The sequence below is a fragment of the Triturus cristatus genome, chromosome 3_2 (assembly GCF_964204655.1).
Source record: "Triturus cristatus chromosome 3_2, aTriCri1.1, whole genome shotgun sequence".
Lineage (NCBI taxonomy): Eukaryota > Metazoa > Chordata > Amphibia > Caudata > Salamandridae > Triturus > Triturus cristatus.
In genome coordinates this window covers 536,066,519-536,088,629 of record NC_140584.1, presented here as the reverse complement: position 1 = coordinate 536,088,629, position 22,111 = coordinate 536,066,519, and the positions used below count along the sequence as shown (strand labels likewise).

General features: G+C 49.2%; 1 protein-coding gene across 1 annotated transcript in view; it reads left to right on the top strand.

The window, feature by feature from the left end:
* DEPDC7 (DEP domain containing 7) overlaps positions 1 to 22,111 on the top strand; it is a 272,921-nt gene that overhangs the window by 238,406 nt on the left and 12,404 nt on the right. The window lies entirely within an intron of this gene.

The window sequence follows — 22,111 nt, the reverse complement described above, 5'->3', positions numbered from 1 at the left end:
GTAAATGGTACCATAGGTACCCAGGGCACTGTGACCAGAGAAGGCCCCTAAGGGCTACAGCACTTATTGTGCCACCATTAGAGACCCTGTACCCTGACACACACACTGCCTTTGCAGGCTGAGTGTCTTGGTGCAGAACAAAACAGATGAAATCCTTGTGCCATGCCCACAAACACACTGCCCTGGCATACCTCAGTCACCCCTCTTGCTGGGTGCACTATGCAAGTGGTGTGGGTACGGGTGCATGAGCCTTGTACCCCTACAGTACCCAGGTCCATTCCTGGGCACTGTAAGTGCAGTGCTGCCATTAAGAGTATATGGTGCTGGGAGGTCGTCATCACGAACTCCACAGCACCATGATGGCTACACTGAAGACTGAAGTTTGGTATCAAACTTCTCAGCACATTAAACCCACACGGATGCCAGTGTAGGATTTAATGTAAAATGCACGACAGAGGGCATCTTAGAGATGCCCCCTGAGCCTAACCAACAACCAGCGTCCTGCCTGAGAGGCTACCTAGGCTGCCACCCAGCAGACTTGTTGCTGTACCCCTGGGTAGAGAGCCATCCACTCTCATTGATCTGCAACAATGCACATCCTGGGCAAGGTGCTCGGTCTCCTCCCCCAGGATGGGTAGGGTACGCTTCAAAGGCATCCCGCCTTTGTGAGCTTCTCCAGGCCATTTGCTGTACTCAGCCACTGGCCCCCACAGGTTCTGACCCCCGCTCTGGCGGAAAGATCGACAGGAAAACCCAAGTGAGGAAAGGGGGTGTGCCAGCCTCTGCCAACCCCACCCCTCACGTGGGTGAGGGGAGGTGGAGCACAACTCCGGGCTCTCGCCATCTTGAGGATGGGGAGCCCTAACCAATCGGGACTAGGCTTCTGCCCCCCTCCCACTGGAGTGGCAGGCTAGGGGGTGTACCCACTCCAGGGAAGGGACCCATTAGTCCCTGACCTCTCCCTACCTGTAACGCCCCTAAATTTAGTATTTAGGGGCATCCTGAACCTTCCTTCCTCAGATGCCTATTTTGAAACAAGTAGAAGAACGAAGAAAAGAAGACCTGCCGTGCAGCTGCTAACAAGAGGACGACACCAACTGACTTGGCCCCAGCCCTACAGGCCTGTCGACCCTCGAACCTGCTCCTGCTAAATCCCGGCATCTCCAGTGGTCAGCAACCTCGAAAACCCCGGAGGACTGGACTGCCTTGCTCATCTAAAAGACTGGGACTCCCACGAGCAGTAGTTCTGCTCAAAGCAAGCAACAACCCCTGGTGCCATCCAGGAACCGCAAATCCAGCACACCCTGCGCCTGCCGAGCCCGGCCTGTGCCTGAGTGGACAAAGACTACAAGGACATCCCCCTGGCGACTGAGACCCAGTATCCAGCACCCAAGGACCATCCTCGACACTCCTGACGACGCCTGCAGCCTTCCAACCAGGGACTCCTCCAACCGCGACCAGCAGAGGGTAAGATTTCCCAACGCTTAAAGGCACCCCTGCACCCGGCGCCCTGCAGCCCCCTCTGCCCAACTCCTGGGTGCCTACCTAACCTACAGCTTCCCAACTTACCTCTCAAAGTTGTGGTCGCACCTGAAGAATCTCCGTGCCCGAGCTTGCAGCCTTTGTTCATCTTGCAGCTTCTCCATTGAAATACATTGAGCGCCCGACTGCTCAAAAGCACCCTGCACCCAGCCGCCCAAGTTCCCCTGGAAGTGCAACACCTATCTTATCTTACTTCCCCACTTGCCCTGTGTAATTAACCAGGAGCCCAGCTCCGACAGCCACGTGGCCTGCCTGCAAGCAGCCACCAACCAACGGCCCCCCCTGCCCGCCATAGGCTACCATTGGGCCTAACTCTCTCTGCACCCAGCTGCCCCTGTGCCGCTGAGGGTGTAACAACTGTACCTACCTGACCCTGGGAGACCCCTGAGTCAATGCCCAGAACCTTAACTCTGCCAGTCGAGTACTTGAAAGCCGATAACCTACATCTTCCTTATAGGGTAACATTGACTGGTTTCACTTGGAAATTCTTCTAAGTGTCGAGTTTTGAAACTTTAAAATATTCACTAAAAATCAGCCGATCAACAAACAAAATGTTCGAGGCATATCAGCTGCAGATCACACACTTAGGATAGTAGATCGCCATCTGGTGTTGGGCTTGGATGCTTGCAGGTTGTTGTTGTCTTCGGAAAAAGTCTTTGGTCACAAGATAGGTGAATCCTCCCTTGGACGACAGTGCGCATGGGCATCAACTCCATCGTTGGATTGTTTTTTTCCGCCATTGGGTTCGGATGCAACTTTTCCGTTCCGGTTGGAAATATCAATTCCAAGTTTTTCGAAGTGAAAAACTTCACAACAAAACATCAAAGCACCTTCATCCTCGACCTCGATTACATCGGCTCGATTCCGGACGTCGACGCGGGCTGCTGGGTCTATCCTACGGCTCATGGAAAGGACGCCGTTCAAAAAATGCCCCCAGTGTGGAGCAAAATTTCCGCACAGTGACCACCACAAAGTCTGCAACCTGTGCCTATGACCGGAACACGACGAGTCCAGCTGGCCAGCCTGCGCATCCTTTCGATCCAAAAAGACCATTCGGGATCGAAAGGCTCAACGCCACATCATGGCACAAAGACCAGCTCCGGAACCAGAGGACATCTTTGATGAAGGCTCCGATGTCCCGGAAGAAGATTCCGAAGATCTGCAAATAATTTCCGAAGCAGACGACTCAGACGACCCCATCACTCCTGGGCAACGTGTGAGTACTACTGCCCATGCCCCAACCCCACCAAAACCAAAGGCATTTGTCGAGACTTCACCTGCTGGCCCCAGTCGAGACCGAAAACATCCTTCAGAAGCCCCGCCTCCGGGCTCGGCTCCGAAGAAACATAAGCCTTCCGGTAGCTCTGGACTGAGCAAACCGCATGTCATTGTCCAACCAGAACCATCGGCACCGAAGACAAAAGACCACTCTGCACTGAAATTGGCTCCAAAGCCCTCTGCCCCGAAAACACCAAAGCCAATAGACACACCGGCACCGAAGGTTCCCAAGCCCACAGATACACCTTCAGCTCCGAAAACCAAATCGGCACCGAAACCATCATCGGTACCGAAACCACCGGCTAAGGACTCTCATACGACTCCTAAAGCCAAACAAGCTACCGATCAACCAAAACCTCGATCTGAACCGAAAAAATCGGTACCAAAGACTGTTCCTGAAGAACAAGAACTTTTTCATTCCGACCCAAGGCAGAAAAAGATCTATATCAACCCCAAGACTGGACATGTCACCGCGAAGCCATGTAAAGAACAGAAAATGGACACCACCTGCCCCAGTTCCTGTAAATAGGACGGACTCTTCAAGATCCCCTATCCCTCCTTCCTCTCCTATACTGCCTCCTATCCCACCCCCTCTGCCTACACCACCCTTACCTATACCCTCTCCATCTCATACACCACCACCACAGGATGATTATGATGACCTAGGGGGTGGGGGTGATCCTAATGATCCGTTCACGGATCCAGACACCTCACCACTGGATGATTGGGTATTCCCCGTACCAGACATGCCTGACCCTCTGCCATATCCCTCAAAACCATCGCCTCCTGACGATCACCTGGAGTTTGGACAGTTATTAAATAGAGCAGCAATATACTACGGCGTCACAATGCACTCAGACGCACCAGAGGAAGACTTCCTATTAGACACTTTCGAACAGTCTCAACAGTCTGTACAAATTCTGCCCATGATTAAAGGAGTCATAAAACATGCCCCCGAAGTCTTTAAAGACCCTGTTCATGCCAGGGTTCTCAACCCACGGATCGAAAAGAAATATAGGCCTGCTCCTGAAGATCATAACTACATCAAGGGCCAACTCCCTTTGAATTCTTTGGTCGTTTCCAATGCTCGGAAACGCACCAACTCCCAAACCACAGGAGATACACCACCCCCAGACAAAGAATCCAAACTATTAGAAGCCTCTGGCAAAAGAGTAGCAGCACAAGCCGCTAATCACTGGCGTATTGCCAACACCCAAGCCCTACTAGCACGCTATGACCGGGCCCACTACGATCAATTAGAGACTCTCTTACATTTGCCAGACTAATACAAAACCCAGGCAAATGACCTCATTCAGGAGGGAAAGCTCATTCCAAATGCAGCAATTAAATGTGCACTTGACGCTGCAGACAACGCCTCTTAGCAATTAACACAAGTGTGCTCCTTTGACGACATGCATGGCTACGCATTTCAGGCTTTAAGCCAGAGGTACAAACTACCATACTTTGTCAGCCATTCAATCAGGAACAGCTCTTTGGGCCAGCAGTAGACGCTGCCCTTGAAAAAATAAAAAAGGACACAGACGGCTAAGTCCATGGGAGCATTACAATCTCCCCAACCACATGGCTCCTTTCGGCCCTCCTTCTATAGAGGAGCCTCCAAAAATATTGGAACTGACACCTCCTCTACATTCAAAACCACCACACCCATCCCCCAGTAGAGGATATTTTAGAGGCGGATACAGAGGAAACCACAACAAGGGGCAAGGTCGAGGTAATAACACTCACACCTCCCCTGCCACAAAACAGTGACTTTCCTCCACTCCCCCCAGACCATTCCACTCTGGTCAGGGGAGGACCAACACAGTTCCTACCTGTCTGGAACTTCATCACAACAGACAAGTGGGTAAAACAAATTATCCAGTATGGTTACTGCCTGGAACTCACAACTATCCCCCCCCCTCCCCACATACCACCCAAACAGCGTTCCATGTCACAAGACCATCTTACACTCCTCAAACAAGAGGTTCTCTCATTACTTCAAAAGCACGCAATAGAACCACTTCCCTTAGAACATCAGGGTACAGGGGTATACTCACTCTACTTCCTAATCCCCAAAAAGGACGCGACTCGAAGACCAATTCTCGACCTCGGACCCCTAAATCTGTATATCAACTCATATCATTTCCATATGATCACTCTTCAACAAGTGCTCCCACTACTGCAACAAGGCGATTTCCTTACCACACTAGATCTCAAGGACGCCTTCTTCCACATTCCCATACATCCTGCCCACAGGAGGTATTTAAGGTTTGTGGTGGACAGACAACACTACCAGTTTACAGTCCTCCCATTCGGGGTAACAACCGCACCCAGAGTATTCACAAAATGTCTAGCAGTAGTAGCAGCACATCTCAGACGGCAACAAATTCATGTCTTCCCATATCTAGACGACTGGCTAATAAAAGCCAAGTCATTCAACAAGTGTGTCCTACACACTCGCCAAACTATCCAAATTTTACACAACTTGGGATTCACAATAAACTATCCCAAATCTCACCTCCAACCTGCTCACATACATCAGTATCTAGGAGCCACCATAAACACCTCCACAGCCCTAGCATATCCCAATCCAGCCAGGATAGCCAATATGCAAGCTCTATTCGCAAAATTCCAAATCCAACACTCTCTTCCAGCAAGAGTGTTCATGCAACTCATAGGCATGATGGCGTCATGCATCTTCATTTTGCCTTATGCCAGTCTTCAAATGCGCCCCTTGCAAGAATGTCTAGCACGTCAGTGGAACCAGGCTCACGTACAACCTACGGATCTGGTGTTGGTGGACAGCCGCACACATCGCTTTCTCAAATGGTGGAACATAACAAACCTCTTCAAAGAGTGTGCTGACAACGGACGCATCGCTCACAGGATGGTGAACCCACCTCCTCGGCCACACCACTCAGGGCAAATGGACCACTCAACAAAAAATGTTCCATATCAGTTACCTGGAACTGCTAGCAGTGTTCCTAGCACTAAATTCATTCCAACTACATCTCCAAAATAAAACTGTCCTCATCCGGACAGACAACATGACAGCCATGTATTACATACAAAACAAGGAGGCACACATTCTCTCTAGCTGTCCCAGCTCGCACAGAACATTTGGAGATGGGCCATTCCCCAGAAAACATACCTACTTGCAGAACACCTTCCAGGGGTTCACAATCAGATTGCCGATCTGTTAAGTCAACACTCAACAGATCCACGAATGAGAACTACATCCCCAAGTTCTAATACCCTTTTTCCAACAATGGGGCCAGCCAGACCTAGATCTGTTCGCCACACACAAACGCAAAATGCCCAACCGTCGCCGCCAGATTTCCCCACCCGGAGTCAAAGGGCAATGCAATATGGACGAACTGGTCGGGCAGATTTGCGTATGCTTTTCCGCCTCTCCCACTCATTCCATGAGTGGTATGCAAGCTCAGGCAACAGTCTCTCAAACCAATCTTAGTAGCTCCCACATGAGCACGCCAACCGTGGTTCCCAACACTACTGGAACTCTCGCTAGTGCCCCACCAAAAACTGCATCTCTCCCCGTCCTTATTAACCCAGAACCGTGGAGAAATCAGACACCCAGATCCAGGTCAACTGAACCTGGCAATCTGGCTCCTGAAGTCCTAGAGTTCGGTTATCTCAACCTACCACCAGACTGCATGAATATTATAAGAGAGGCCAGACGACCTACCACTAGAGCCTGCTACGCTGCAAAATGGAAAAGATTTGCCATTTACTGCACTATCAATCATATAAACCCACTGGATGCATCCATCCAGGACATCATTTGCTACTTACTGCACTTGCAAAGATGTAATTTGGCATACTCATCCATGCGTCTCCACCTAGCAGCATTAGCAGCATAATTACAAAATAAACAACACTTGTCACTCTTTAGAGTACCTGCGATCAAAGCCTTCATGGAAGGACTAAAAATAATTATTCCTCCCAGATTACCACCCCTTCCAGTGTGGAATCTAAACATTGTTCTTACAAGGCTCATGGGACCCCCATTTGAACCTCTGCATAAATGCGAACTACAGTTCCTCACATGGAAAGTGGCTTTCCTTATCGCTATCACATCCCTCAGAAGGGTAAGGGAAATCCAGGCTTTAACCATACAAGAACCATTCTTACAATTACACCGTAACAAAATGGTTCTTAGAACAAATCCGAAATTCCTTCCAAAAGTCATATCTCCGTTCCATCTTAACCAATCAGTAGAGTTACCAGTGTTCTTCCAAAATCCCGACTCGGTAGCTGAAAGAGCTCTTCATACCTAGGACGTTAAAAGAGCCCTTCTTTACTACATTGACAGTACCAAATCATTCCGCAAAACAATTGTTTGTTGCTTTCTCTCCACCACATAAAGGCAACCCCATTTCCAAATCTGGGATAGCTAGGTGGATAGTTAAATGTATCCAAATAAGCTACCACAAGGCTAAACGCACACTAACTGTTCCCCCTAGAGCGCATTCCACACACAAAATAGGGGCTTCCATGGCATTCTTAGGAAACATTCCCCTAGAAGATATTTGTAAGGCAGCCACATGGTCTACAACACACACCTTCACTAAACACTATTGTGTTGACGTGCAAGCAAAGCAGCAAGCTTCTGTGGGTCAGGCTGTCCTTAAAACTTTATTTCAAACTGCTGCAACCGATACAGGTGACCACCGCTAGGGGAGATACTGCTATATAGTCTATCCTAAGTGTGTGATCTGCAGCTCATATGCCTCGAACGGAATATGCTACTTACCAGTATGTATCTGTTCTTGGCATGTAGAGCTGCAGAGTCACACACGCCCACCCACCTCCCCGGGACCTGTATCTGTTCCAGCATTGTCTTACTTAGACAACACACATGGACATCTCTCTCTTTTCTACAAACTCCATTTCCCATCATGGCGAAAAACAATCTAGCAATGGAGTTGATGCCCATGCGCACTGTCGTTCAAGGGAGGAGTCACCTATCTCGTGACCAAAGACTTCTTCCGAAGACAACAACCTGCAAGCATCCAAGCCCAACACCAGATGGCGATCTACTATCCTAAGTGTGTGACTCTGCAGCTCTACATGCCAAGAACAGATGCATACTGGTAAGTAGCATATTCCTACTCACCTGTTATAAGGAGAGATCCCAGTGCTGGATCTTGGTGCCCAGCACTGACCCTGAAAAGTAATTACAACTGTACTTACCGATAACTTGATTTTCCTCCATAGGATAACATTGCCTGGTTTTTGCCAGAAAGTGTTGCTTTTTGAAACATACAAATATTCCTTAAAAATCGCCTGTTTAACAAAAACGATTTTTCAACTGTTTACAGAAAATGCACCAGGGCTGAATCCAGGATCCAACCCTGAGTAAGAAAATCATACGCAAAGTAATTAAAATTGCATTTACTGAACAATTCCCATTGAGCTCAATGTTAGAATTGTGTTTAACTTGTGTTGCCTATTGCAACAACTTTAACTATTGCATTTAAAAGTCTAGTGCTTATTGAAATAAAGCATGTCATTCTGAGAAAGTATTTTGATACCCACTTGTGGTTCTAAAATAAAACTACTATATATTTTTATATACAAAACAATTGGCCTAGAGTTCAGTTCTTGAGTGTGAGAGACCATTTGCTGACTGAGTGTGTACAACAAATGCTTTACACTGTCCTCCGATACTGCCTTTCTGCTTGACCAAGCTTCCACTTTAGAGAGTAAGGTTCTATCTAACTTTAACCTCTGCCAAACCTCTGGGGACTGTGGACTCTGTACACCCTGTACGTATTTGGGTACAATATATACAGAGCCACTTTCTTACAGCATGGTCATCGGCTCCATTGTTAAATTGTTTTTTGGCCTTCATAGTTCCTCTTCCCCCCCTCGTTAATGTATTTGATCATGCTACCTTTCTCTCGTATCAGGAAAACGCCTGCAGTTTTTTCCAGGGCGGATCTCCAGTCGACCTGGGCCCTCGCCAGTCAGGCATTTTGCTTCAACTCTGTCTGCTCTCATCATGCCTTTCTTCTGATGGAAAGGATGCCTTCTCAGTACTACCCTTGATGTCACACAAAATATTCATAGGCTGACCTCCACCAGGTCTGTAATCTTTGCCTGTCACCCGAGCACAAAGCCTGCAATCCTTCAAATTAAAAAAGACTGTTCGACACTGCCAGACCCATCGACTCAAGCTGTCGCACAGAGGTCTTCTGCACCCCAGGCCTCAAGGGGGAACTTCATCCTGTCCCGTCTGCTGCACACGAGGACACTTTCTCACCTGAAGAGAGTTCTAGCTCCATCCTCAAGGACAATGACCTGCTGGCTTAACAGGTCAGAAGTACAGTTCCCACTCCCCCTTGACATTGCTCCGAGCGTCCACCCCACAAGGGATGCTGAGCCACTCTGGACCCACAGAGACATGCTCCTGGGCCATCATGGTTCTCAGGCCCTGGTCGGCTCCAACACTTAACTTCTAACCCCACACCCAGATTTGGCTCCACCTGGATGAAAATCTTGAAGCAGACTGTGTGCTGCCTGGTCCCGGCTCCGTACCGACGTGTACGTTGGACCCAAAACTATCGGCGTTAAAACCCTGGTTAGCGCTGACGCTGAAATAGTCGGTGGCAACGGTAAGGTTACCCATCTAGCCTGTTAAACCGGTACTCCAGAAACTGCAGGATGAACTCTGCATTCGGCAGAGGGAAATTGTCATTCACCCCAAGACTGTCCAAATTCTCACCCCGCATCCGGCACTAGGCACTCGTCCTTGAGACGGCTCCGCTTCGAGGAAGCTCTGAAGCCTTACCCAAAACACAGGCCGCTAAAAAAGCATGACAGTCACCAGTTCTCTTCTTGAGCCTGTCCATTACATCACTCAGGCTTCCAGCGTCACAATCCCTACCTCCTTATCTAACTGACCACGAGGGAGGGGAGGGGAAACTGTACAACATACCCCCACTAGGAAATCCATGGGATTCTTCAGATGTAGATCTACCAGGTGATACGCATCATGACCTTTACGCTAACCGCCCCGCCCCTCCCCTCCAGACAACATTGCCTCCTACTTTTGAAGGCTTTGGTAGGGCTGCATCATTTCAGTGGTAATGCACAAGGAGCTTGTTGAGGGAGATTACTTCTTTGAGACTCTCCACTGTTTCACGCAGTACCTACCCATGCTGAAAGGGATTGTCAGACTTGCTCCTAATATGTTCAAGGAGTTGGGTAAGGGTTAAGTTACCACTCCCTGGGTCCATAAAAAAATGCAAGACTTCCCCCTTCAGACCCCATTTATGTTAGGGGCCAACTTCCTTGTGGCAAATGGGCAAAGGCACTGGCAATGTCCCTTCGATGGGCAAAGAAAGTAAATGTATAAACGCTGCTTGCAAGTGCATCGTGGCAGTCTGCTGATTGTTGGCGTTTCGCCAACTCTATCGGCCTGCTTTCCAGGGACGACTGTGCCCACTGGAACGAGATGGAGAAGCTCCTCTAACATCTCCCAGGGGAGCACTGTACAAGGCCACAAGCTGGTATCAGAAGGCAAGCTGATTGTCAATACCAGCATTAGGTGTGCTTTGGATGCTGCTGACATGGCTGTTCAGGCTATCAACTCCAGCATTCTCCTTCAGACACGCCTGACTCCGTATCACTGCCTTCAAGCCAGACGGTCAACATCTCCTCAATTTGCTGTTTGACAGGAAACATCTCTTCGGGCCCCAGTTGGATGAGATGTTGGAGAAAATTAAAGACGGTGAGATGGCGAAGGCCATGGATGCCCTACAGGCGCCTACCCCTCATGGGTCCTTTTGCTGCTCAATGTATTGTGGAGGCTCCAAGACCACCTCCCCTGAATCTTCCACGTTCTTTCAACGTCCGCCATCCCAACAAACCTCCAAAAGGGTGATGTGATTCCAGTTCCACACGGTCTTAACCTTGCATATTCCTTTACCACATATGCTTTTACAACAAAATATTTGTTAACGCGTGTATGGCAGACATGCGTGGTTAAGACTTACCACTTAATTCTTACCCTGTGCCCCCACCCTGAGACCTAAAACTACCCTCTCCCTCCTGAAAACCAACCTCCTCCCACCCCCAGAGGCTTAAAAACTACCCTGCCCTACCCTAAGCCCTAAAAAGCCCCCCCCCCCCCCCCCCCCCGAAGGCCATTAAAAGTATCCCAATCCCACACCTGAGTCCTAAAACGGCTCCTCAAACCCTTGGGACCTAAAACTACCCTTTCCTCCTGAAAAACCAACCCTTCCTCCGAACACTAAAAAGTTCCCTGCCCCCGAACCATGAAAACTAACGCACCCTCCCCATAGCCCTAAAAACCAGTTTGGGGTTTGCTTGGACTCTAGACAGTGTACCTCTTTTTGGTCCACTATATAAAGAGGCCCCCACCCCTCTTGTGTGTCTCAGCCCGGGCTGCTGCAGCTGAAGCTTCTGTGAGCTCGGCTGGGGAGTGTCTGGGGTCTTATCTTCAGCACGCATATGTTTTTCACAGGTCTTTAAAGACGTAGATCTGAAAGACATTTGCATATTTACATTCCTTTGTAAACTTGTTACCGGGGCTTATTTTTTTGTTTCTGGTTAAAATCCCCTCTGGGCACCCACTATCCCTTACATTTGTATTTTACATTTACTGCCATTGTGTGAGAATGCATTTAATTAAAGTTAATCATCAGTCATGGATCATTCAGGCAGCCCTAGATCACAATTAAGTGCTTTCTATTTCTATTTGCTGTTCGAAGTATGCACAGATAAGTGCTGAAAATACGGCTTTGGGTGACTTTATTTTTGTACCGTCTGGGACATTGAATATTGAGCTGGCAACCCTAATCATAAGACTGGAAGTTTGTTGCAGGATCAGCACATTATTTTTGCAGCGTGAATCTTTCTGGATTCACTATGCTGCGCATTATTCCGCGATCTGGTGGTTGGGTCCGGATTCGTAGTCTTTCTTTTCATTTTTCTTTTTTTTTTTTTGTAGCCCAGGTGGGCGTCGACGTCCCACCATTTGGTGTACCTCTCGTGACGTCGGCGTGCTTCCTGCGGAAGTCCCACCTTTGGGGCGCCATCTTCAGATTCTTTTTTCCGCCGTTGGGTCTGGATCGTCATCGAGAAGCTCCAGAGTTTTTAACGAAGGAGGAAGAAAAATACACGAGTTTCATCGAAGGAGAATTTATAGAAGACTACAGAGAGGAAGAGCATACAGCCGGGACGACGAAGGAGGAGATCCTCAATCTTCGACGCCCATCGGAAAATGCGCACTCAGACTCTGAGCGCAATGGACAAGACACCCTGCCACCACAAATACGCGCAGAAGGACCAACATCCGGTCTGCAACCTTTGCCTGCCAATCGACCACGAGAGCAAGGACTGCAACGCCTGTTCCGTCTTCACGCCGAAGACACTCCGTGTGAGAGAAAGGCAGAGGAGAGCCATCTTCAACATGGAAGGCAAGGGTAAGGCCCCGTCGCTGTACGAACTGGGCCTCTCCACCGACGATGAAAACAAAATCGCCGAGGGACCTGATGTCTTCACGGTCGCAGAGACAGCTAAGAAAATGCCTGACAAGGTAGAGACACGTAAAGTACGAAACCCCCGAAAGGGCTCCGAAAATCTGAGTGACTCTCGAGTCAGTCCTCGAAAAAAACACCGGCGCCAAATTTCGACCGCGAGTGGATCCAAGGGCGAAAGGCCCAGCGGATCCTTCGAGAAGGACTCCCAGGTGCCGAAGACCGCCGAGAAACAGAGTTCGTCGAAGCAGGCCCATGAGGTGGGGCGTTCGGTGACAAAGGACAAGGCCTCGTCCACGCAAGCTCCGTCAAAGACCAGCGCTCAACGCCGAACATGCCTCCGAAATAGAGAAGAAAAAGAGCAGGCTCGAGGCGGAGATGGAGAGCATCCTTCAGAGGAAGGAGTTCGATGAAAAAATTCAAAATCCCAACGAAACAGTCGACGGATGTCGTGTCGATCGAGGAACAGGAAGAGTTTGACGCCGAAGAGCAGTCCAGAGATCCTGAAGAAGACCCCTACTATGAGGGAGAAGATGAGGAAGAGGAGCAGCAGTCGATCTACGGCTCGGCGCCGTCGACGACACATGAGCTGGAATGGCAGGACGAAGAGCCCGTTGAGACCTATCCTTCGAGGCCTTCGCCGCCAGGCGACATTGGGGCATACAACATGGTCGTCAAGAGCGCTGCAGCAGCTTTTGGCGTGAAATTGGACGAGGAGAAGCCGAAAGCAGATTTTCTACTCGAAACACTGCTCCACATCCAGACTAGGAGCCAGTTCCTCCCCATGCTCCAAAGCATAATGAACCAAGGGAAGGAGGCGTTCAAGGACCCAGGAACTTGCAGAACCATCACTCCCAGAACAGAGAAGAAATACAAGCACTCCTCACAGGACCCGCCGTATATCAAAGGATCAGGTCACAGCTGACTCCATCATTGCATCTGTGAGAAGTTGGCCTGATATATGATGTCATTAGTTCTAGTGTACACCTTGTATCAGTCCAAACAACCCTTATGGTGATTGGTTGTAAAGTCAACCTTATAGACCAGCTATCCTAGTGGTAGCATGGACAAGAGCAGTCTTAGGCTAAACTCTGTATGGCATGTGAAGCCAGCTGTTATACCATTTGCAAGCCCTTGAATACCAAATGAAAGGACACCACAACAGATATATTATAAAAATGGAATGTATTTATTCTAGTCAAAATACCCTCAGCACTCTTTATGAGATTCGAGGTAAGTACAACACAGTCTTATTTAAGCATACATAAGTCACACAGGTAAGTAATACAGTTAGGCCCTAGGGGCCACGCAAACCATATAATAAGTAAGTGGTATGAGAACCACTGTCACGAACACAGGTTAGGCCTAGGGAATTGCTGGGGCTACACTATCCTATCAGTTGCTAGGCAGTGGGAGGCCCACGGGATTCAGGCGCAGAGTGTAAACACTCACGCGTAATGCGTTAAAGTCGATAGAAATAGTAGTATTTAGAAATTAAGAGTTTTAGGACACTTGGGAAGGAACTAGGAGCTAGAGACTTGGAAACTAGACACTAGGATAGTCAATACCCTTGTGAGCACCGGAGTACTCAAGTTACCTAGCCCACGGGCTGCGGGTGCATAGGTGTGAACTTGCGTCGGGTTTCGTCGTCGACTCCTATGGATGCCTGAAGAAAAGATGCTGACAGGCAGTCAGTGAAGTGTCCGGTGGATTCCAAGGATGGAATCAAGGATACCTGCAAGCAGAGGGGACAGAGTCGAGGTCACCAGCCAGGAGCCGGGAATGAACCAGGAAGGAACCAGGCGATGTCGTGAAGATGCAGGTGAAGAGGTGAAGCTTGTCGCAGCAGCCACGGGTACCAGGAGGCGTCGAGGACTACCAGAACCAGGAGGCGAGCTGTCCCACGAGGGCTCTTGCTGTCGGCGGCGTCTGTCGTGTTGTGACACAACAAGCCTTGGCAAGCGCAACCCACGCAGAATGAAGGATTCGCTTCTGTTGCAGACCAGGAAGGACTGAGGTGCTTCTTTCACAGGGAAGCAAGGGCCAGTCTGGAGGAGCCAAACCAGCGGTGGATAGTCAAAGGTTTGTCGTCGCAGAGGTCACTAGCCAACGGGCAAGCAACCGGACAGACGCGTCGAGCAGGAAAATGCAGAAGGGCCCCACGCAGAACTCGTGGAGTGTGGAGGGCTGATCTTCAGTGCAGATGGTGCTCTGGGTTGGGGCTTCTCAATCCCCAGAGCACAACTTCGAGGATGCCTCAGAAGCTGCGCTGGAAGCAAATAGCCAATTTTCCCAGTTAGCCGGTCCCACGTCTCTCGTCGCCTCCACGGATCTCAGCTTTGCTGTGGATGTGGATCAGGGTCGGAGAAGTCCTGAAGTCAAGGCGCTGGTCGGGCTCTGCAGTCGGTTCCTCGTAGAACGTTGAGCAAAGCAAACGGCAGGTCGCTTGATGGTGCCTGTTTGCACAGGGTGGCCACAAGGGAGATTCTTCAGTCTTCTTCCGTAGTCGAATGTCGAAGGTCCAGAGTTTCTGTTCAGGTTTGTTATCCGGATAATCCAAAGTCCTAGGGACTCGGCTCCCACTCTGATACTAATCTGGGGGGCTGGGTTACCTGCTAGGTCCCTCCTATGGGTGGGGCCAGGGAGGGGGGTGGTAACACCCCCTTCCCTTTGTCCAGTTTCGCGCCAGGACTGGGGATGGAGTGCCCCAGCACCGGTTTGAACTGGACTATGCATGGGACACCTTGTGTGCCCCAGGCAGTGTCTCGTTTCATTCATCCCTCCCTGCCCCAATACACTAAGGCCTGTCTAGGGTGGTGCTAGCACCTCCCAAGGCAGGAAACCTATTGTCCAAGCCACCCTCGCTGGAAGGACTCCCAGCAGCAGGAGGTCAGACTTGTGTCTGTGGCAGCAGCATCCATTTTGTGATGCTGGGGCTCTGGTTAACTTTAACCGGGTAAGTAGGTTTCAACATGTCTTCTCCCTCTAGAAGGGAGGGATAATATCCTCATCCCCAGGAATGGGATGGGGGGTATTATTCCAAAGTGTTAAACACCTTACACAACATGTTTTGATAAAGCCAAACCATAGTTACCATAACCGTTTAAGATTATAAGGCACTTTAAGAGTATATGGTAGGCGATATCATAGAACAGCTATAAGGACATGGTTCCGAAAGCTGCAGACAGGCTCAGCTCATGCTAGAGCACCATCTCACATGTTACCAAGCACTCTGCCTTCAGGATTGTTATGGCCTACCATAGGAGTGACTGATAGGTTACCCATGTGTCTATATATAAGGTAGGTATAGGAATACTACACCTAAGCAAGGGGTGATTACACGACCTTGCCCCTGCTGAGTGATCAGCCAGTTGTCATAATGGAAGGCCAGCCAGGGGTGGCAGAATACATGCTGCAGCCCCTGGTAGGCCTAGGGTACACCTATGCCCTGGGTACCTAAGGTACACTGTACTGGGCCCTAGAAGGTGATCCTTACCAATTGGGTTATGTACCTAAAGTACATAGTGTGAATTTAGAGAGAGAACAGCTGGGCTGTGGGTCTGATTAGCAGGCCCACAGCCACATCTAAGTCGAAAACCAGTGAAGCAAAAGCAAAAAGTGGGGGTGAACATAGAAAGCAGACCCTACTCCTACAGCGTCCACGGCCAGGAAAAGGGCCAATGTACCGGCAACCTCAGGGCCGCCTCCTGACAAGGAGAGCAGAAGGATGGACCTCACCGGGAGAAAGGTTGAGAGAAATGCGGCAATGCACTGGCGCATGGCGAACTCCAATGCCCTATTGAACAGGCACCAGTACCAGCACTGGGACGAGATGGGAGAACTAATCAAACATCTCCCCGAGCAATACCAGCAGAGAGCTTCCCATCTGGTGGAGGAAGGGAAGAATATTGCAAACTCATGCATTAAGACCGCATTGGACGGGGCAGAGACATCGAGCAGACTGATGGCTATAGGAATCACTGAAAGGAGGCAGGCCTGGCTCAGAATTTCAGGATTCAAGTAAGAGGTCCAGAACAACATACTGAACACCCCTTTTAATGGTGAGACGCTGTTCGGTGCTCCGGTGGATGAAAAACTCACCCAACTGAAGAAAGAAAATGAGACGGCAAGGTCCATGGGGGCCCTGCAGTTCAGAGGGATGAGAAGAGGCACCCCAGCTCGGAGACCCTACGGAAGGGGAGGAAACCAGCCGGGAACGTCACACCAGACATTCCTGCAAGGACAGCAAGGTGAAAGTCGCGGCCAGCAGGGACAGCAGATACAAAACTGGCAGTACCAGCCTCGTCCAGTCCTTTCGCGGTAGGGAAAACGGATGTGGCCTGAGAAGAGGGGGAGACCAACCCTCATCCAAGTGACTTTGCATGGAAGAAGATGCTCACCCCCAGTATACCCCGAGGGGTGAAGCACAAAGTAAGCACAGTAAGGGGGGTACACAAACCAAACGCCTACAAGCATGCAACACCAGTAGGCGGAAGACTGGGACTTTACCTTCAAAAATGGCAAAAAATAACCTCAGACAAATGGATACTCAACGTCATACAGTACGGATACTGCATAGAGTTGGAGAAAAGACCTCCAAACAGGAAACCAAAGAGAAGACAACGCTCTGGTCAAGAGCTTGCTCAACTCAGAGAAGAGGCGCTACAACTACTCCAAAAGGAGGCCATAGAACCAGTGCCATGCAGAGAAAGGAACAAGGGAGTGTACTCAAACTACTTCCTGGTCCCAAAGGTGGACGAAACACTAAGACCCATCCTGGATCTAAGATTCCTAAACAAATTCATAAAGACGCAAAAATTCAAAATGACATCACTACAAGAAGTGCTACCTCAAATACGAGGCGGAGACTTCATGTCCACCGTGGATCTCAAAGATGCCTACCTGCACATCCCGATGAACAGGCGCCACAAAAACCTGTTAAGGTTCAACATCAACCAGGATCATTACCAATTCACAACCCTGGCATTCGGTCTAAAGTCCGCACCAAGGGTTTTCACAAAATGCCTTGCAGCAGTAGCAGCGTACCTACTGAGGGAAGGGATTCATGTGTATCCTTACCTAAACGACGGGCTAATCAAAGCAAGTACTCGCGACAAGTGCGAGGAGCACGCAGAGCGGGTGACAAGAACACTAACAAACCTGGGGTTCTCGATACACTGGGGGGTGGGGGGGGGGGAAGTCCTCAATGGAACCAGAACAGGTGAAGATCTTCCTGGAAGCGCAGATCAACACCTTAGACAAAACGGTCATGCCCAGCGACAGGAGAACAATAACCCTGGTGAAGGAGACGCGTCTCTACCAGAAGGGGCGAGCTCTGACGGTGAGAACAGCGAGCAAGATCATGGGCATGATGGCGTCATGCATTCACCTAGTCCCCAATGTACGGCTTCACATGAGACCGTTCCAGGAATGGCTGCAACAACAATGGTCAACAAGTAAACGGAAGTTGGGAGGATCTAGTGGTTGTTACGCACGCAGTGCAAGAGGAGATAGCATGGTGGAACAGGGAGTACATAACTATAGGAAAGCCCTTGACACCACCAAGCCCAACTGTGACCATTACCACAGACACATCCCAGATAGGATGGGGAGCGCACATGAACAAGCTCAGAGTGAGGGGTCTGTGGACTCCAGCAGATGCGGTCAGACACATCAACTACCTGGAATTGAAGACCATACTGCTAGCCCTGAAGGCCTTCCAGAGGCAGCTATACAACCAAAAAGTGTTGATACAGACTGACAATACTACCACAATGTTCTACATCAACAAGCAGGGAGGAACACAATCGTTCCCCCTTTCAACTCTGGCACAAGAGATTTGGAGATGGGCCATCCCACTCAAAATAGACCTGCTGGCGATACAGCTACCAGGGAAGGACAACGTGGAAGCCGATTGGCTCAGCAGGCAGACCTCGGCATCCCACGAGTGGGAGCTCAATGGACAGGAAACGCAAAGGCTATTCAAAAGGTGGGGTACACCGACAATAGACCTGTTTGCAACACACCTGAATGCAAAATGCCGAAACTTCGCATCCAGACAACCAGAAAAACAATCCCAGGGGAATGCCCTATGGATAAGTTGGTCAAGGACATTTGCATACGCTTTTCCACCAATACCACTGATGCACAGTGTACTCAACAAGTGCAAGACCAGCAATATGACAATGATCCTGGTGGCACCACAGTGGGCAAGACAGACCTGGTACTCACAAATAGTGGAGATGGCACAGGGACCTCCACACAAATTAGCAAAAAGAAAGGACTTGCTCTCCATGCAGAACGGAGAGGTTCTACACCCAGAGCCAGAGAGCCTCGGACTGGCAGCTTGGCTCCTGAAGACAGAGTTCGCACACCTTAAACTACCTCCAAGCACTATGCGAGTGCTGCGGGAGGCAAGGAGACCAACAACACGAAAATGTTATGGGGAAAAGTGGAAAAGATTCACAATGTGGTGCAGCAAAAATAAACTGCAAAATAAATTGACAAAGGAATCAACGGTGCTTAGATACCTCACACACCTTCTAAAGGCGAAACTATGCTCATCGTCGCTGAGGTTCCACCTAGCGGCGATCGTAGCTTACACGCGAGGTGAGACAGGAGGAAGCTTCTTTACGTCACGGGTAGTAAAGAGATTCCTGGAAGGGGCAAAAAGAATAGCGCCACCAAAGAGGATGCCGCCTCCGGCATGGAACCTCAACATAGTCCTGACGGAACTTATGAAGGCGCCCTTTGAGCCCATTCACAAGGCCTCCCTTCAAATGCTTACAATGAAGACAGCCTTTCTGGTGGCAATAACCTCACTGCGCAGAGTAAGCGAGCTGCAAGCGCTAATGTTGCAAGAGCCCTACATCCAGATACACAAGGACAGAGTCGTAATGAGAACGGACCCACACTTCATGCCAAAGGTGGTGTCAGCATTCCATATAAATCAAACAATTCAAATACCAAGTTTCTTTCAGAACCCAGCAACAAGCGCAGAGAGGGCACTGCACACTCTAGACGCTAGAAGGGCGGTGATGCACTACATCGAGAGGACAAAAGAACATAGGAAAACAAAGCAGTTTTTTGTGTCCTTCGCAACGAGCTTCCTGGGTAGATCAGTGACAAAAAGCACCATTGCACGATGGATTGCACTAACAATACAATTCTGCCACAAACAGGTGGGGCAAGAACTATCTGAGGGGCCACAGGCCCACTCCACAAGGAAGAAGGGAGCAACAATTACCTTTCTGGCAAATACACCCATTCAAGACATATGCCTGGCGGCAACATGGGCTTCGGTGCACATGTTCACCAAGCACTACTGCGTGGATATACAGATGAACAAGGAAGCACAAGTAGGACAGAAGGTGCTTCAACATATATTCAACGACCAACGCTCATCTTCCACCCAGCCGCCACAGAGATAACAAACCGCTACGAAATCTATGCACAGCATAGTGAATCCAGAAAGATTCACGCTGCAAAACGAATAGTTTCTTACCTGTCTGTGTAGTTTTGCAGCTTGAAGATCTTTCTGGATTCACTAGCGAACCCACCCACCTCTGCCAGGAAGATGAGGCAGGAGAAAAAAGGGTGGAAGGACAAAGACTGAAATAACAAGATAAACTGAAAGGATATATATAAGGAAATTACTTAACGCCTAGGGTTAAAAAAAAAAAGAGGAAAGGAAAAAAGAACCTGAAGATGGCGCCCCAAAGGTGGGACTTCCGCAGGAAGCACGCTGACGTCACGAGAGGTACACCAAATGGTGGGACGTCGACGCCCACCTGGGCTACAAAAAAATAAAACAAAAAAACAAGAGACTACGAATCCGGACCCAACCACCAGATCGCGGAATAATGCACAGCATAGTGAATCTAGAAAGATCTTCAAGCTGCAAAACTACACCGACAGGTAAGAAACTATTCGTTATTTCCTCCACCCTCTATCCCTGATTAATGCCATCATAGCAATAGTTTAACTTGTATCTGAAACCCTACACCGCTATCAATAACATGCTGAGTTACTTCAAGTATCTGGGAATGCACCCTGCTTTCAGACAACTCATTCTCGCCATTGACTTTCACGCTCACCCTGCACTCAGTGATTACAATGCACTCACATTGATCACCATCCACTCACCCTGCACTCACAGTGCACTTGTGCTGTTCACCCTGTAGCTCACCCTGCAGTTACACGAGCACACTAGTCACCCTACACTCATGTGACACTTCACTCACCTGTGCCCCTCACTGCTCAATCTGCAACCTCACTCAAACAAGCCCATCACAAACCATGCATTCATTCGTCCCACTCTGCACTTAAATCTCACCCGTATTCATATGGTTACTTCACTCCCCCCTGCAGTCACTCCTCTTACCCTCCTCTGACAGTCACATTGCTCACCGTGCACTCACATGGGCACGCCTGCCACACATACAGCGCGGAGGGTAAATGTGCCTGCTATAAAGAACGTATACCATGCAGATCACAGAACTGAGTGTGAGTAAACAATGAGTAGCGCTATAAAAAAAAAAGAAATGTTTTTCAGGAAGGTGCTATAGAGCGATGCAGTGCATTGTTGGTGAGTGGTAGTGAGGGAATACATGGAGAAGGAGGAAATTGGAGGGATGGGGTGCCAAAAAACTGTTGCATCGTGTGCAACCAGTGCTCGGGCCAGCCCTGGCTGGAAGTGTTAGCTCCCCTCCCCCGAAGTTCGTGTCTAATTGCGCCTCTGACTTAGTGTGCGATTGTTAGTAGTCGTGTTGATACTGTAATTGACCGCCCTGAAAGGGGCAATGGCTGATGCAAGCTGCAGTGGACTCCTAACAAGGGCCTTTGCACTTTTTAAAACAAAGTAAGCACTGTTAAGGATACAAGGCTGTGCAAACATTATACGCCTACAAGACCCTGCTGATAATGAGCCATGGGATGCGTAATAGACGCAGGGATCAGGGTGACCGGTTTAATTATTGAGAAAATGCGCACTCATCTGCGTTCATAATCTGCATCGGACACCTCTGTGCAGCAGGGAGGCAGATCGGAATAACAAGCAGCAGACCACAGCCCACAACTCCCACAGCTCTCGTGTTCAGTAGCTTTCATTTGATTTATTCACTTCCTTATATCCCATACCCTCTTAAATTCCGGGCCAGATCTGCCCTGCATTCTCCAGTCCCGTAGTGTCCTCGTCTCCTTACACACGTTGCATGTGAAAACTAGCATTGCACAGCCAATAGGTTTTGTGAAATCTGTTGGCTTTGCTTTTGTTTTAGCAGTGATGTATATTTGTCCAAAAGATTATTATATATTTTATTATAGCATGATTGTGTGATAACTTTTGTATGGTATGATCTGTCAGTTTATAGTATGGTATGCCTGTCACTGTATGGTACAGACCGTCACTGTATGGTATAGTATGCCTGATTTGTATGATGTGGTTTGTGATGGAATGGTATGGTATGCCTGTTATTCTATGGTATGGTATGGTGTGGTTTGTCAGAGTGAGACTGGTGGCTCACTCGAAGAGGAGTCACTCCACAGTTACAGGATCAATCAAGGGCCTGTCAATAGTGTACCTTATGGTGCATCTCTTTCCATCTCTTACCAGTCACTGGATGGTAGACCTTTTTTAGCAGGTCTCGCATTTCAAAGCATCCTAAGCGATCTCCCAACGATGACCCACTTTTCCCTGGTCACTGTGAAAAACAGCTGATTCACTGATAAAATATCCATCTGAAAGAGACACGTTCGTGATAGAT